Consider the following 17,669-nt stretch of genomic DNA (forward strand, 5'->3'; position numbering starts at 1 on the left):
CTCTATTTAAAGCTGAAAGTAATTTAAAGTTTTTGTTTTTGTTAGATACAGCCTAAATATGTGACCGTCCTATACCATGAAAATGGTTCCATTGAAGTTCAAGAGGATGATGTTGCATGTAGGTATTTGGTCATTACAAATGTTCTTAAAGCTATGTTTATATGTGTGAGGTAATAAAAATCAGTTTTTCCTTGAATAGCAGGCAACTTTATTACAAATTGGTCTACAATTTCGTCTTTTATGCCTGTTTAAGGGACTATTATGGTATACTGCAGGAATAATTTTACTATATAGTTAAGTGGCCCTTAAAATTGGCCGGCAGCCCAAAAAATATTTGGAAATGTTTTAGTTACCATTTTAGGCAACTTCAATGTTGTCATAGCGTTTTAAAATCTGGATAAGAATGCTGTCAACGCATACATTTTTAATGCGGTGATCCTGCAAATAGGATGGATAGTCAATGGAAGAATATCACAATTTATTAATTAACAACGATTCAATTATGTCAACGTTTGGTTGACGATTTAAGCAGCGGAATGGGACCCCTCAGATACAATTATTTTTTCCTATGACACCTTCTTACGACAGCAAAAATTAAAGTAGAATTTCAAGACGTCATTATTAATTTGACTATTGTTAAAGCAGATCGCCCAGCAGTTGGATCAAAAGATGCTTTATGTCAAAATGGGTCTCGTAAAAGCAGACCTCCCCAGAGAGCAAACTTTAGATTTTGATGCAACATTGATGAATTTAATGGGCGCTGATCTCGTAAAAGCAGATCACCCAGAAGAGCCGGTTATATATATAATATGATGAAAACTTGTTTTATAGTAAAAAGTATTTAATTTTATGTCTGGCTCTATTTCATTATCAACCAATTTGAAACTTTATTACAAATTTATCTTCTTCAAATTTATACTATAATGAAGTATATTCTTATGAGAATGTATAGTAATTATAAATATTCTTGTCCAACATGCAAAAGATTAAATTCTGAATTAATTGTAACAGCAAATAGTCTCTATTTACAGCTGATATTAATTTATAGTTTTTGTTAAAGATGTTGCACTCCTAGACAGAGAAGATGGAAACTTCATGGTAGATAGCACATGAGGAGGAGTCGCATGTAAGTATTTGGTCATTACAATTGTACTTAAAACTATGTTAATATTTGTGAGACAATAAAAAATTGGTCTAAAATTTCTTTTATTCAAATTTAGACTCTAATGAGGTATATTTTAATAAGAATGTATAGTTATTGTAAATTAATTGTCCCTAATTTAAGATTTGACATGACACATGCATCACATTAATTTTTGAATTAATTGCAACAGCAAAAAGTCTCTATTTAAAGCTGAAACTAATTTAAAGTTTTTGTTTTTGTTAGATACAGCCTAAATATGTGACCGTCCTATACCATGAAAATGGTTCCATTGAAGTTCAAGAGGATGATGTTGCATGTAGGTATTTGGTCATTACAAATGTTCTTAAAGCTATGTTTATATGTGTGAGGTAATAAAAATCAGTTTTTCCTTGAATAGCAGGCAACTTTATTACAAATTGGTCTACACTTTCGTCTTTTATGCCTGTTTAAGGGACGATTATGGTATACTGCAGGAATAATTTTACTATATAGTTAAGTGGCCCTTAAAATTGGCCGGCAGCCCAAAAAATATTTGGAAATGTTTTAGTTACCATTTTAGGCAACTGCAATGTTGTCATAGCGTTTTAAAATCTGGATAAGAATGCTGTCAACGCATACATTTTTAATGCGGTGATCCTGCAAATAGGATGGATAGTCAATGGAAGAATATCACAATTTATTAATTAACAACGATTCAATTATGTCAACGTTTGGTTAACGATTTAAGCAGCGGAATGGGACCCCTCAGATACAATTATTTTTTCCTATGACACCTTCTTACGACAGCAAAAATTAAAGTAGAATTTCAAGACGTCATTATTAATTTGACTATTGTTAAAGCAGATCGCCCAGCAGTTGGATCAAAAGATGCTTTATGTCAAAATGGGTCTCGTAAAAGCAGACCTCCCCAGAGAGCAAACTTTAGATTTTGATGCAACATTGATGAATTTAATGGGCGCTGATCTCGTAAAAGCAGATCACCCAGCAGAGCCGGTTATATAATATGATGAAAACTTGTTTTATAGTAAAAAGTATTTAATTTTATGTCTGGCTCTATTTCATTATCAACCAATTTGAAACTTTATTACAAATTTATCTTCTTCAAATTTATACTATGATGAAGTATATTCTTATGAGAATGTATAGTAATTATAAATATTCTTGTCCAACATGCAAAAGATTAAATTCTGAATTAATTGTAACAGCAAATAGTCTCTATTTACAGCTGATATTAATTTATAGTTTTTGTTAAAGATGTTGCACTCCTAGACAGAGAAGATGGAAACTTCATGGTAGATAGCACATGAGGAGGAGTCGCATGTAAGTATTTGGTCATTACAATTGTACTTAAAACTATGTTAATATTTGTGAGACAATAAAAAATTGGTCTAAAATTTCTTTTATTCAAATTTAGACTCTAATGAGGTATATTTTAATAAGAATGTATAGTTATTGTAAATTAATTGTCCCTAATTTAAGATTTGACATGACACATGCATCACATTAATTTTTGAATTAATTGCAACAGCAAAAAGTCTCTATTTAAAGCTGAAACTAATTTAAAGTTTTTGTTTTTGTTAGATACAGCCTAAATATGTGACCGTCCTATACCATGAAAATGGTTCCATTGAAGTTCAAGAGGATGATGTTGCATGTAGGTATTTGGTCATTACAAATGTTCTTAAAGCTATGTTTATATGTGTGAGGTAATAAAAATCAGTTTTTCCTTGAATAGCAGGCAACTTTATTACAAATTGGTCTACACTTTCGTCTTTTATGCCTGTTTAAGGGACGATTATGGTATACTGCAGGAATAATTTTACTATATAGTTAAGTGGCCCTTAAAATTGGCCGGCAGCCCAAAAAATATTTGGAAATGTTTTAGTTACCATTTTAGGCAACTGCAATGTTGTCATAGCGTTTTAAAATCTGGATAAGAATGCTGTCAACGCATACATTTTTAATGCGGTGATCCTGCAAATAGGATGGATAGTCAATGGAAGAATATCACAATTTATTAATTAACAACGATTCAATTATGTCAACGTTTGGTTAACGATTTAAGCAGGGGAATGGGACCCCTCAGATACAATTATTTTTTCCTATGACACCTTCTTACGACAGCAAAAATTAAAGTAGAATTTCAAGACGTCATTATTAATTTGACTATTGTTAAAGCAGATCGCCCAGCAGTTGGATCAAAAGATGCTTTATGTCAAAATGGGTCTTGTAAAAGCAAACCTCCCCAGAGAGCAAACTTTAGATTTTGATGCAACATTGATGAATTTAATGGGCGCTGATCTCGTAAAAGCAGATCACCCAGCAGAGCCGGTTATATAATATGATGAAAACTTGTTTTATAGTAAAAAGTATTTAATTTTATGTCTGGCTCTATTTCATTATCAACCAATTTGAAACTTTATTACAAATTTATTTTCTTCAAATTTATACTCTAATGAAGTATATTCTTATGAGAATGTATAGTAATTATAAATATTCTTGTCCAACATGCAAAAGATTAAATTCTGAATTAATTGTAACAGCAAATAGTCTCTATTTACAGCTGATATTAATTTATAGTTTTTGTTAAAGATGTTGCACTCCTAGACAGAGAAGATGGAAACTTCATGGTAGATAGCACATGAGGATGAGTTGCATGTAAGTATTTGGTCATTACAATTGTACTTAAAACTATGTTAATATTTGTGAGACAATAAAAAATTGGTCTAAAATTTCTTTTATTCAAATTTAGACTCTAATGAGGTATATTTTAATAAGAATGTATAGTTATTGTAAATTAATTGTCCCTAATTTAAGATTTGACATGACACATGCATCACATTAATTTTTGAATTAATTGCAACAGCAAAAAGTCTCTATTTAAAGCTGAAACTAATTTAAAGTTTTTGTTTTTGTTAGATACAGCCTAAATATGTGACCGTCCTATACCATGAAAATGGTTCCATTGAAGTTCAAGAGGATGATGTTGCATGTAGGTATTTGGTCATTACAAATGTTCTTAAAGCTATGTTTATATGTGTGAGGTAATAAAAATCAGTTTTACCTGGAATAGCAGGCAACTTTATTACAAATTGGTCTACAATTTCGTCTTTTATGCCTGTTTAAGGGACGATTATGGTATACTGCAGAAATAATTTTACTATATAGTTAAGTGGCCCTTAAAATTGGCCGGCAGCCCAAAAAATATTTGGAAATGTTTTAGTTACCATTTTAGGCAACTGCAATGTTGTCATAGCGTTTTAAAATCTGGATAAGAATGCTGTCAACGCATACATTTTTAATGCGGTGATCCTGCAAATAGGATGGATAGTCAATGGAAGAATATCACAATTTATTAATTAACAACGATTCAATTATGTCAACGTTTGGTTAACGATTTAAGCAGCGGAATGGGACCCCTCAGATACAATTATTTTTTCCTATGACACCTTCTTACGACAGCAAAAATTAAAGTAGAATTTCAAGACGTCATTATTAATTTGACTATTGTTAAAGCAGATCGCCCAGCAGTTGGATCAAAAGATGCTTTATGTCAAAATGGGTATCGTAAAAGCAGACCTCCCCAGAGAGCAAACTTTAGATTTTGATGCAACATTGATGAATTTAATGGGCGCTGATCTCGTAAAAGCAGATCACCCAGCAGAGCCGGTTATATATATAATATGATGAAAACTTGTTTTATAGTAAAAAGTATTTAATTTTATGTCTGGCTCTATTTCATTATCAACCAATTTGAAACTTTATTACAAATTTATCTTCTTCAAATTTATACTATAATGAAGTATATTCTTATGAGAATGTATAGTAATTATAAATATTCTTGTCCAACATGCAAAAGATTAAATTCTGAATTAATTGTAACAGCAAATAGTCTCTATTTACAGCTGATATTAATTTATAGTTTTTGTTAAAGATGTTGCACTCCTAGACAGAGAAGATGGAAACTTCATGGTAGATAGCACATGAGGAGGAGTCGCATGTAAGTATTTGGTCATTACAATTGTACTTAAAACTATGTTAATATTTGTGAGACAATAAAAAATTGGTCTAAAATTTCTTTTATTCAAATTTAGACTCTAATGAGGTATATTTTAATAAGAATGTATAGTTATTGTAAATTAATTGTCCCTAATTTAAGATTTGACATGACACATGCATCACATTAATTTTTGAATTAATTGCAACAGCAAAAAGTCTCTATTTAAAGCTGAAACTAATTTAAAGTTTTTGTTTTTGTTAGATACAGCCTAAATATGTGACCGTCCTATACCATGAAAATGGTTCCATTGAAGTTCAAGAGGATGATGTTGCATGTAGGTATTTGGTCATTACAAATGTTCTTAAAGCTATGTTTATATGTGTGAGGTAATAAAAATCAGTTTTTCCTTGAATAGCAGGCAACTTTATTACAAATTGGTCTACACTTTCGTCTTTTATGCCTGTTTAAGGGACGATTATGGTATACTGCAGGAATAATTTTACTATATAGTTAAGTGGCCCTTAAAATTGGCCGGCAGCCCAAAAAATATTTGGAAATGTTTTAGTTACCATTTTAGGCAACTGCAATGTTGTCATAGCGTTTTAAAATCTGGATAAGAATGCTGTCAACGCATACATTTTTAATGCGGTGATCCTGCAAATAGGATGGATAGTCAATGGAAGAATATCACAATTTATTAATTAACAACGATTCAATTATGTCAACGTTTGGTTAACGATTTAAGCAGCGGAATGGGACCCCTCAGATACAATTATTTTTTCCTATGACACCTTCTTACGACAGCAAAAATTAAAGTAGAATTTCAAGACGTCATTATTAATTTGACTATTGTTAAAGCAGATCGCCCAGCAGTTGGATCAAAAGATGCTTTATGTCAAAATGGGTCTCGTAAAAGCAGACCTCCCCAGAGAGCAAACTTTAGATTTTGATGCAACATTGATGAATTTAATGGGCGCTGATCTCGTAAAAGCAGATCACCAAGCAGAGCCGGTTATATAATATGATGAAAACTTGTTTTATAGTAAAAAGTATTTAATTTTATGTCTGGCTCTATTTCATTATCAACCAATTTGAAACTTTATTACAAATTTATCTTCTTCAAATTTATACTATAATGAAGTATATTCTTATGAGAATGTATAGTAATTATAAATATTCTTGTCCAACATGCAAAAGATTAAATTCTGAATTAATTGTAACAGCAAATAGTCTCTATTTACAGCTGATATTAATTTATAGTTTTTGTTAAAGATGTTGCACTCCTAGACAGAGAAGATGGAAACTTCATGGTAGATAGCACATGAGGAGGAGTTGCATGTAAGTATTTGGTCATTACAATTGTACTTAAAACTATGTTAATATTTGTGAGACAATAAAAAATTGGTCTAAAATTTCTTTTATTCAAATTTAGACTCTAATGAGGTATATTTTAATAAGAATGTATAGTTATTGTAAATTAATTGTCCCTAATTTAAGATTTGACATGACACATGCATCACATTAATTTTTGAATTAATTGCAACAGCAAAAAGTCTCTATTTAAAGCTGAAACTAATTTAAAGTTTTTGTTTTTGTTAGATACAGCCTAAATATGTGACCGTCCTATACCATGAAAATGGTTCCATTGAAGTTCAAGAGGATGATGTTGCATGTAGGTATTTGGTCATTACAAATGTTCTTAAAGCTATGTTTATATGTGTGAGGTAATAAAAATCAGTTTTTCCTGGAATAGCAGGCAACTTTATTACAAATTGGTCTACACTTTCGTCTTTTATGCCTGTTTAAGGGACGATTATGGTATACTGCAGGAATAATTTTACTATATAGTTAAGTGGCCCTTAAAATTGGCCGGCAGCCCAAAAAATATTTGGAAATGTTTTAGTTACCATTTTAGGCAACTGCAATGTTGTCATAGCGTTTTAAAATCTGGATAAGAATGCTGTCAACGCATACATTTTTAATGCGGTGATCCTGCAAATAGGATGGATAGTCAATGGAAGAATATCACAATTTATTAATTAACAACGATTCAATTATGTCAACGTTTGGTTAACGATTTAAGCAGCGGAATGGGACCCCTCAGATACAATTATTTTTTCCTATGACACCTTCTTACGACAGCAAAAATTAAAGTAGAATTTCAAGACGTCATTATTAATTTGACTATTGTTAAAGCAGATCGCCCAGCAGTTGGATCAAAAGATGCTTTATGTCAAAATGGGTCTTGTAAAAGCAGACCTCCCCAGAGAGCAAACTTTAGATTTTGATGCAACATTGATGAATTTAATGGGCGCTGATCTCGTAAAAGCAGATCACCCAGCAGAGCCGGTTATATAATATGATGAAAACTTGTTTTATAGTAAAAAGTATTTAATTTTATGTCTGGCTCTATTTCATTATCAACCAATTTGAAACTTTATTACAAATTTATTTTCTTCAAATTTATACTCTAATGAAGTATATTCTTATGAGAATGTATAGTAATTATAAATATTCTTGTCCAACATGCAAAAGATTAAATTCTGAATTAATTGTAACAGCAAATAGTCTCTATTTACAGCTGATATTAATTTATAGTTTTTGTTAAAGATGTTGCACTCCTAGACAGAGAAGATGGAAACTTCATGGTAGATAGCACATGAGGAGGAGTCGCATGTAAGTATTTGGTCATTACAATTGTACTTAAAACTATGTTAATATTTGTGAGACAATAAAAAATTGGTCTAAAATTTCTTTTATTCAAATTTAGACTCTAATGAGGTATATTTTAATAAGAATGTATAGTTATTGTAAATTAATTGTCCCTAATTTAAGATTTGACATGACACATGCATCACATTAATTTTTGAATTAATTGCAACAGCAAAAAGTCTCTATTTAAAGCTGAAACTAATTTAAAGTTTTTGTTTTTGTTAGATACAGCCTAAATATGTGACCGTCCTATACCATGAAAATGGTTCCATTGAAGTTCAAGAGGATGATGTTGCATGTAGGTATTTGGTCATTACAAATGTTCTTAAAGCTATGTTTATATGTGTGAGGTAATAAAAATCAGTTTTTCCTGGAATAGCAGGCAACTTTATTACAAATTGGTCTACACTTTCGTCTTTTATGCCTGTTTAAGGGACGATTATGGTATACTGGAGAAATAATTTTACTATATAGTTAAGTTGCCCTTAAAATTGGCCGGCAGCCCAAAAAATATTTGGAAATGTTTTAGTTACCATTTTAGGCAACTGCAATGTTGTCATAGCGTTTTAAAAATCTGGATAAGAATGCTGTCAACGCATACATTTTTAATGCGGTGATCCTGCAAATAGGATGGATAGTCAATGGAAGAATATCACAATTTATTAATTAACAACGATTCAATTATGTCAACGTTTGGTTAACGATTTAAGCAGCGGAATGGGACCCCTCAGATACAATTATTTTTTCCTATGACACCTTCTTACGACAGCAAAAATTAAAGTAGAATTTCAAGACGTCATTATTAATTTGACTATTGTTAAAGCAGATCGCCCAGCAGTTGGATCAAAAGATGCTTTATGTCAAAATGGGTCTTGTAAAAGCAGACCTCCCCAGAGAGCAAACTTTAGATTTTGATGCAACATTGATGAATTTAATGGGCGCTGATCTCGTAAAAGCAGATCACCCAGCAGAGCCGGTTATATAATATGATGAAAACTTGTTTTATAGTAAAAAGTATTTAATTTTATGTCTGGCTCTATTTCATTATCAACCAATTTGAAACTTTATTACAAATTTATTTTCTTCAAATTTATACTCTAATGAAGTATATTCTTATGAGAATGTATAGTAATTATAAATATTCTTGTCCAACATGCAAAAGATTAAATTCTGAATTAATTGTAACAGCAAATAGTCTCTATTTACAGCTGATATTAATTTATAGTTTTTGTTAAAGATGTTGCACTCCTAGACAGAGAAGATGGAAACTTCATGGTAGATAGCACATGAGGATGAGTTGCATGTAAGTATTTGGTCATTACAATTGTACTTAAAACTATGTTAATATTTGTGAGACAATAAAAAATTGGTCTAAAATTTCTTTTATTCAAATTTAGACTCTAATGAGGTATATTTTAATAAGAATGTATAGTTATTGTAAATTAATTGTCCCTAATTTAAGATTTGACATGACACATGCATCACATTAATTTTTGAATTAATTGCAACAGCAAAAAGTCTCTATTTAAAGCTGAAACTAATTTAAAGTTTTTGTTTTTGTTAGATACAGCCTAAATATGTGACCGTCCTATACCATGAAAATGGTTCCATTGAAGTTCAAGAGGATGATGTTGCATGTAGGTATTTGGTCATTACAAATGTTCTTAAAGCTATGTTTATATGTGTGAGGTAATAAAAATCAGTTTTTCCTGGAATAGCAGGCAACTTTATTACAAATTGGTCTACAATTTCGTCTTTTATGCCTGTTTAAGGGACGATTATGGTATACTGCAGAAATAATTTTACTATATAGTTAAGTGGCCCTTAAAATTGGCCGGCAGCCCAAAAAATATTTGGAAATGTTTTAGTTACCATTTTAGGCAACTGCAATGTTGTCATAGCGTTTTAAAATCTGGATAAGAATGCTGTCAACGCATACATTTTTAATGCGGTGATCCTGCAAATAGGATGGATAGTCAATGGAAGAATATCACAATTTATTAATTAACAACGATTCAATTATGTCAACGTTTGGTTAACGATTTAAGCAGCGGAATGGGACCCCTCAGATACAATTATTTTTTCCTATGACACCTTCTTACGACAGCAAAAATTAAAGTAGAATTTCAAGACGTCATTATTAATTTGACTATTGTTAAAGCAGATCGCCCAGCAGTTGGATCAAAAGATGCTTTATGTCAAAATGGGTCTCGTAAAAGCAGACCTCCCCAGAGAGCAAACTTTAGATTTTGATGCAACATTGATGAATTTAATGGGCGCTGATCTCGTAAAAGCAGATCACCCAGCAGAGCCGGTTATATAATATGATGAAAACTTGTTTTATAGTAAAAAGTATTTAATTTTATGTCTGGCTCTATTTCATTATCAACCAATTTGAAACTTTATTACAAATTTATTTTCTTCAAATTTATACTCTAATGAAGTATATTCTTATGAGAATGTATAGTAATTATAAATATTCTTGTCCAACATGCAAAAGATTAAATTCTGAATTAATTGTAACAGCAAATAGTCTCTATTTACAGCTGATATTAATTTATAGTTTTTGTTAAAGATGTTGCACTCCTAGACAGAGAAGATGGAAACTTCATGGTAGATAGCACATGAGGAGGAGTCGCATGTAAGTATTTGGTCATTACAATTGTACTTAAAACTATGTTAATATTTGTGAGACAATAAAAAATTGGTCTAAAATTTCTTTTATTCAAATTTAGACTCTAATGAGGTATATTTTAATAAGAATGTATAGTTATTGCAAATTAATTGTCCCTAATTTAAGATTTGACATGACACATGCATCACATTAATTTTTGAATTAATTGCAACAGCAAAAAGTCTCTATTTAAAGCTGAAACTAATTTAAAGTTTTTGTTTTTGTTAGATACAGCCTAAATATGTGACCGTCCTATACCATGAAAATGGTTCCATTGAAGTTCAAGAGGATGATGTTGCATGTAGGTATTTGGTCATTACAAATGTTCTTAAAGCTATGTTTATATGTGTGAGGTAATAAAAATCAGTTTTTCCTGGAATAGCAGGCAACTTTATTACAAATTGGTCTACACTTTCGTCTTTTATGCCTGTTTAAGGGACGATTATGGTATACTGCAGGAATAATTTTACTATATAGTTAAGTGGCCCTTAAAATTGGCCGGCAGCCCAAAAAATATTTGGAAATGTTTTAGTTACCATTTTAGGCAACTGCAATGTTGTCATAGCGTTTTAAAATCTGGATAAGAATGCTGTCAACGCATACATTTTTAATGCGGTGATCCTGCAAATAGGATGGATAGTCAATGGAAGAATATCACAATTTATTAATTAACAACGATTCAATTATGTCAACGTTTGGTTAACGATTTAAGCAGCGGAATGGGACCCCTCAGATACAATTATTTTTTCCTATGACACCTTCTTACGACAGCAAAAATTAAAGTAGAATTTCAAGACGTCATTATTAATTTGACTATTGTTAAAGCAGATCGCCCAGCAGTTGGATCAAAAGATGCTTTATGTCAAAATGGGTCTCGTAAAAGCAGACCTCCCCAGAGAGCAAACTTTAGATTTTGATGCAACATTGATGAATTTAATGGGCGCTGATCTCGTAAAAGCAGATCACCCAGCAGAGCCGGTTATATAATATGATGAAAACTTGTTTTATAGTAAAAAGTATTTAATTTTATGTCTGGCTCTATTTCATTATCAACCAATTTGAAACTTTATTACAAATTTATTTTCTTCAAATTTATACTCTAATGAAGTATATTCTTATGAGAATGTATAGTAATTATAAATATTCTTGTCCAACATGCAAAAGATTAAATTCTGAATTAATTGTAACAGCAAATAGTCTCTATTTACAGCTGATATTAATTTATAGTTTTTGTTAAAGATGTTGCACTCCTAGACAGAGAAGATGGAAACTTCATGGTAGATAGCACATGAGGAGGAGTCGCATGTAAGTATTTGGTCATTACAATTGTACTTAAAACTATGTTAATATTTGTGAGACAATAAAAAATTGGTCTAAAATTTCTTTTATTCAAATTTAGACTCTAATGAGGTATATTTTAATAAGAATGTATAGTTATTGCAAATTAATTGTCCCTAATTTAAGATTTGACATGACACATGCATCACATTAATTTTTGAATTAATTGCAACAGCAAAAAGTCTCTATTTAAAGCTGAAACTAATTTAAAGTTTTTGTTTTTGTTAGATACAGCCTAAATATGTGACCGTCCTATACCATGAAAATGGTTCCATTGAAGTTCAAGAGGATGATGTTGCATGTAGGTATTTGGTCATTACAAATGTTCTTAAAGCTATGTTTATATGTGTGAGGTAATAAAAATCAGTTTTTCCTGGAATAGCAGGCAACTTTATTACAAATTGGTCTACACTTTCGTCTTTTATGCCTGTTTAAGGGACGATTATGGTATACTGCAGGAATAATTTTACTATATAGTTAAGTGGCCCTTAAAATTGGCCGGCAGCCCAAAAAATATTTGGAAATGTTTTAGTTACCATTTTAGGCAACTGCAATGTTGTCATAGCGTTTTAAAATCTGGATAAGAATGCTGTCAACGCATACATTTTTAATGCGGTGATCCTGCAAATAGGATGGATAGTCAATGGAAGAATATCACAATTTATTAATTAACAACGATTCAATTATGTCAACGTTTGGTTAACGATTTAAGCAGCGGAATGGGACCCCTCAGATACAATTATTTTTTCCTATGACACCTTCTTACGACAGCAAAAATTAAAGTAGAATTTCAAGACGTCATTATTAATTTGACTATTGTTAAAGCAGATCGCCCAGCAGTTGGATCAAAAGATGCTTTATGTCAAAATGGGTCTCGTAAAAGCAGACCTCCCCAGAGAGCAAACTTTAGATTTTGATGCAACATTGATGAATTTAATGGGCGCTGATCTCGTAAAAGCAGATCACCCAGCAGAGCCGGTTATATAATATGATGAAAACTTGTTTTATAGTAAAAAGTATTTAATTTTATGTCTGGCTCTATTTCATTATCAACCAATTTGAAACTTTATTACAAATTTATTTTCTTCAAATTTATACTCTAATGAAGTATATTCTTATGAGAATGTATAGTAATTATAAATATTCTTGTCCAACATGCAAAAGATTAAATTCTGAATTAATTGTAACAGCAAATAGTCTCTATTTACAGCTGATATTAATTTATAGTTTTTGTTAAAGATGTTGCACTCCTAGACAGAGAAGATGGAAACTTCATGGTAGATAGCACATGAGGAGGAGTCGCATGTAAGTATTTGGTCATTACAATTGTACTTAAAACTATGTTAATATTTGTGAGACAATAAAAAATTGGTCTAAAATTTCTTTTATTCAAATTTAGACTCTAATGAGGTATATTTTAATAAGAATGTATAGTTATTGCAAATTAATTGTCCCTAATTTAAGATTTGACATGACACATGCATCACATTAATTTTTGAATTAATTGCAACAGCAAAAAGTCTCTATTTAAAGCTGAAACTAATTTAAAGTTTTTGTTTTTGTTAGATACAGCCTAAATATGTGACCGTCCTATACCATGAAAATGGTTCCATTGAAGTTCAAGAGGATGATGTTGCATGTAGGTATTTGGTCATTACAAATGTTCTTAAAGCTATGTTTATATGTGTGAGGTAATAAAAATCAGTTTTTCCTGGAATAGCAGGCAACTTTATTACAAATTGGTCTACACTTTCGTCTTTTATGCCTGTTTAAGGGACGATTATGGTATACTGCAGGAATAATTTTACTATATAGTTAAGTGGCCCTTAAAATTGGCCGGCAGCCCAAAAAATATTTGGAAATGTTTTAGTTACCATTTTAGGCAACTGCAATGTTGTCATAGCGTTTTAAAATCTGGATAAGAATGCTGTCAACGCATACATTTTTAATGCGGTGATCCTGCAAATAGGATGGATAGTCAATGGAAGAATATCACAATTTATTAATTAACAACGATTCAATTATGTCAACGTTTGGTTAACGATTTAAGCAGCGGAATGGGACCCCTCAGATACAATTATTTTTTCCTATGACACCTTCTTACGACAGCAAAAATTAAAGTAGAATTTCAAGACGTCATTATTAATTTGACTATTGTTAAAGCAGATCGCCCAGCAGTTGGATCAAAAGATGCTTTATGTCAAAATGGGTCTCGTAAAAGCAGACCTCCCCAGAGAGCAAACTTTAGATTTTGATGCAACATTGATGAATTTAATGGGCGCTGATCTCGTAAAAGCAGATCACCCAGCAGAGCCGGTTATATAATATGATGAAAACTTGTTTTATAGTAAAAAGTATTTAATTTTATGTCTGGCTCTATTTCATTATCAACCAATTTGAAACTTTATTACAAATTTATTTTCTTCAAATTTATACTCTAATGAAGTATATTCTTATGAGAATGTATAGTAATTATAAATATTCTTGTCCAACATGCAAAAGATTAAATTCTGAATTAATTGTAACAGCAAATAGTCTCTATTTACAGCTGATATTAATTTATAGTTTTTGTTAAAGATGTTGCACTCCTAGACAGAGAAGATGGAAACTTCATGGTAGATAGCACATGAGGAGGAGTCGCATGTAAGTATTTGGTCATTACAATTGTACTTAAAACTATGTTAATATTTGTGAGACAATAAAAAATTGGTCTAAAATTTCTTTTATTCAAATTTAGACTCTAATGAGGTATATTTTAATAAGAATGTATAGTTATTGCAAATTAATTGTCCCTAATTTAAGATTTGACATGACACATGCATCACATTAATTTTTGAATTAATTGCAACAGCAAAAAGTCTCTATTTAAAGCTGAAACTAATTTAAAGTTTTTGTTTTTGTTAGATACAGCCTAAATATGTGACCGTCCTATACCATGAAAATGGTTCCATTGAAGTTCAAGAGGATGATGTTGCATGTAGGTATTTGGTCATTACAAATGTTCTTAAAGCTATGTTTATATGTGTGAGGTAATAAAAATCAGTTTTTCCTGGAATAGCAGGCAACTTTATTACAAATTGGTCTACACTTTCGTCTTTTATGCCTGTTTAAGGGACGATTATGGTATACTGCAGGAATAATTTTACTATATAGTTAAGTGGCCCTTAAAATTGGCCGGCAGCCCAAAAAATATTTGGAAATGTTTTAGTTACCATTTTAGGCAACTGCAATGTTGTCATAGCGTTTTAAAATCTGGATAAGAATGCTGTCAACGCATACATTTTTAATGCGGTGATCCTGCAAATAGGATGGATAGTCAATGGAAGAATATCACAATTTATTAATTAACAACGATTCAATTATGTCAACGTTTGGTTAACGATTTAAGCAGCGGAATGGGACCCCTCAGATACAATTATTTTTTCCTATGACACCTTCTTACGACAGCAAAAATTAAAGTAGAATTTCAAGACGTCATTATTAATTTGACTATTGTTAAAGCAGATCGCCCAGCAGTTGGATCAAAAGATGCTTTATGTCAAAATGGGTCTTGTAAAAGCAGACCTCCCCAGAGAGCAAACTTTAGATTTTGATGCAACATTGATGAATTTAATGGGCGCTGATCTCGTAAAAGCAGATCACCCAGCAGAGCCGGTTATATAATATGATGAAAACTTGTTTTATAGTAAAAAGTATTTAATTTTATGTCTGGCTCTATTTCATTATCAACCAATTTGAAACTTTATTACAAATTTATTTTCTTCAAATTTATACTCTAATGAAGTATATTCTTATGAGAATGTATAGTAATTATAAATATTCTTGTCCAACATGCAAAAGATTAAATTCTGAATTAATTGTAACAGCAAATAGTCTCTATTTACAGCTGATATTAATTTATAGTTTTTGTTAAAGATGTTGCACTCCTAGACAGAGAAGATGGAAACTTCATGGTAGATAGCACATGAGGAGGAGTCGCATGTAAGTATTTGGTCATTACAATTGTACTTAAAACTATGTTAATATTTGTGAGACAATAAAAAATTGGTCTAAAATTTCTTTTATTCAAATTTAGACTCTAATGAGGTATATTTTAATAAGAATGTATAGTTATTGTAAATTAATTGTCCCTAATTTAAGATTTGACATGACACATGCATCACATTAATTTTTGAATTAATTGCAACAGCAAAAAGTCTCTATTTAAAGCTGAAACTAATTTAAAGTTTTTGTTTTTGTTAGATACAGCCTAAATATGTGACCGTCCTATACCATGAAAATGGTTCCATTGAAGTTCAAGAGGATGATGTTGCATGTAGATATTTGGTCATTACAAATGTTCTTAAAGCTATGTTTATATGTGTGAGGTAATAAAAATCAGTTTTTCCTGGAATAGCAGGCAACTTTATTACAAATTGGTCTACAATTTCGTCTTTTATGCCTGTTTAAGGGACGATTATGGTATACTGCAGAAATAATTTTACTATATAGTTAAGTGGCCCTTAAAATTGGCCGGCAGCCCAAAAAATATTTGGAAATGTTTTAGTTACCATTTTAGGCAACTGCAATGTTGTCATAGCGTTTTAAAATCTGGATAAGAATGCTGTCAACGCATACATTTTTAATGCGGTGATCCTGCAAATAGGATGGATAGTCAATGGAAGAATATCACAATTTATTAATTAACAACGATTCAATTATGTCAACGTTTGGTTAACGATTTAAGCAGCGGAATGGGACCCCTCAGATACAATTATTTTTTCCTATGACACCTTCTTACGACAGCAAAAATTAAAGTAGAATTTCAAGACGTCATTATTAATTTGACTATTGTTAAAGCAGATCGCCCAGCAGTTGGATCAAAAGATGCTTTATGTCAAAATGGGTCTCGTAAAAGCAGACCTCCCCAGAGAGCAAACTTTAGATTTTGATGCAACATTGATGAATTTAATGGGCGCTGATCTCGTAAAAGCAGATCACCCAGCAGAGCCGGTTATATAATATGATGAAAACTTGTTTTATAGTAAAAAGTATTTAATTTTATGTCTGGCTCTATTTCATTATCAACCAATTTGAAACTTTATTACAAATTTATTTTCTTCAAATTTATACTCTAATGAAGTATATTCTTATGAGAATGTATAGTAATTATAAATATTCTTGTCCAACATGCAAAAGATTAAATTCTGAATTAATTGTAACAGCAAATAGTCTCTATTTACAGCTGATATTAATTTATAGTTTTTGTTAAAGATGTTGCACTCCTAGACAGAGAAGATGGAAACTTCATGGTAGATAGCACATGAGGATGAGTTGCATGTAAGTATTTGGTCATTACAATTGTACTTAAAACTATGTTAATATTTGTGAGACAATAAAAAATTGGTCTAAAATTTCTTTTATTCAAATTTAGACTCTAATGAGGTATATTTTAATAAGAATGTATAGTTATTGTAAATTAATTGTCCCTAATTTAAGATTTGACATGACACATGCATCACATTAATTTTTGAATTAATTGCAACAGCAAAAAGTCTCTATTTAAAGCTGAAACTAATTTAAAGTTTTTGTTTTTGTTAGATACAGCCTAAATATGTGACCGTCCTATACCATGAAAATGGTTCCATTGAAGTTCAAGAGGATGATGTTGCATGTAGGTATTTGGTCATTACAAATGTTCTTAAAGCTATGTTTATATGTGTGAGGTAATAAAAATCAGTTTTTCCTGGAATAGCAGGCAACTTTATTACAAATTGGTCTACAATTTCGTCTTTTATGCCTGTTTAAGGGACGATTATGGT

General features: G+C 31.0%; 1 long non-coding RNA gene across 13 annotated transcripts in view; it reads left to right on the top strand.

Annotated features, from left to right (window-relative positions):
* Positions 1 to 17,669, top strand: part of LOC127733053 (uncharacterized) — a 112,977-nt gene that overhangs the window by 32,159 nt on the left and 63,149 nt on the right. For 2 of the 13 annotated variants that reach the window (XR_007996677.1, XR_007996671.1), the window contains one exon: positions 7,755 to 7,820. The exons of 4 other annotated variants lie outside the window; for them this stretch is intronic. This is a non-coding gene — a long non-coding RNA (uncharacterized LOC127733053). Of the gene's footprint in view, positions 1 to 1,060; positions 1,127 to 2,398; positions 2,465 to 5,078; positions 5,145 to 7,754; positions 7,821 to 11,738; positions 11,836 to 13,076; positions 13,174 to 14,414; positions 14,512 to 15,753; positions 15,850 to 17,669 lie in introns of those variants that run through there. 7 more of the 13 variants (XR_007996676.1, XR_007996678.1, XR_007996679.1 and 4 more) reach the window with 7 other exon arrangements.

The sequence above is a fragment of the Mytilus californianus genome, unplaced genomic scaffold (genome assembly GCF_021869535.1).
Source record: "Mytilus californianus isolate M0D057914Y unplaced genomic scaffold, xbMytCali1.0.p SCAF_3, whole genome shotgun sequence".
NCBI lineage: Eukaryota > Metazoa > Mollusca > Bivalvia > Mytilida > Mytilidae > Mytilus > Mytilus californianus.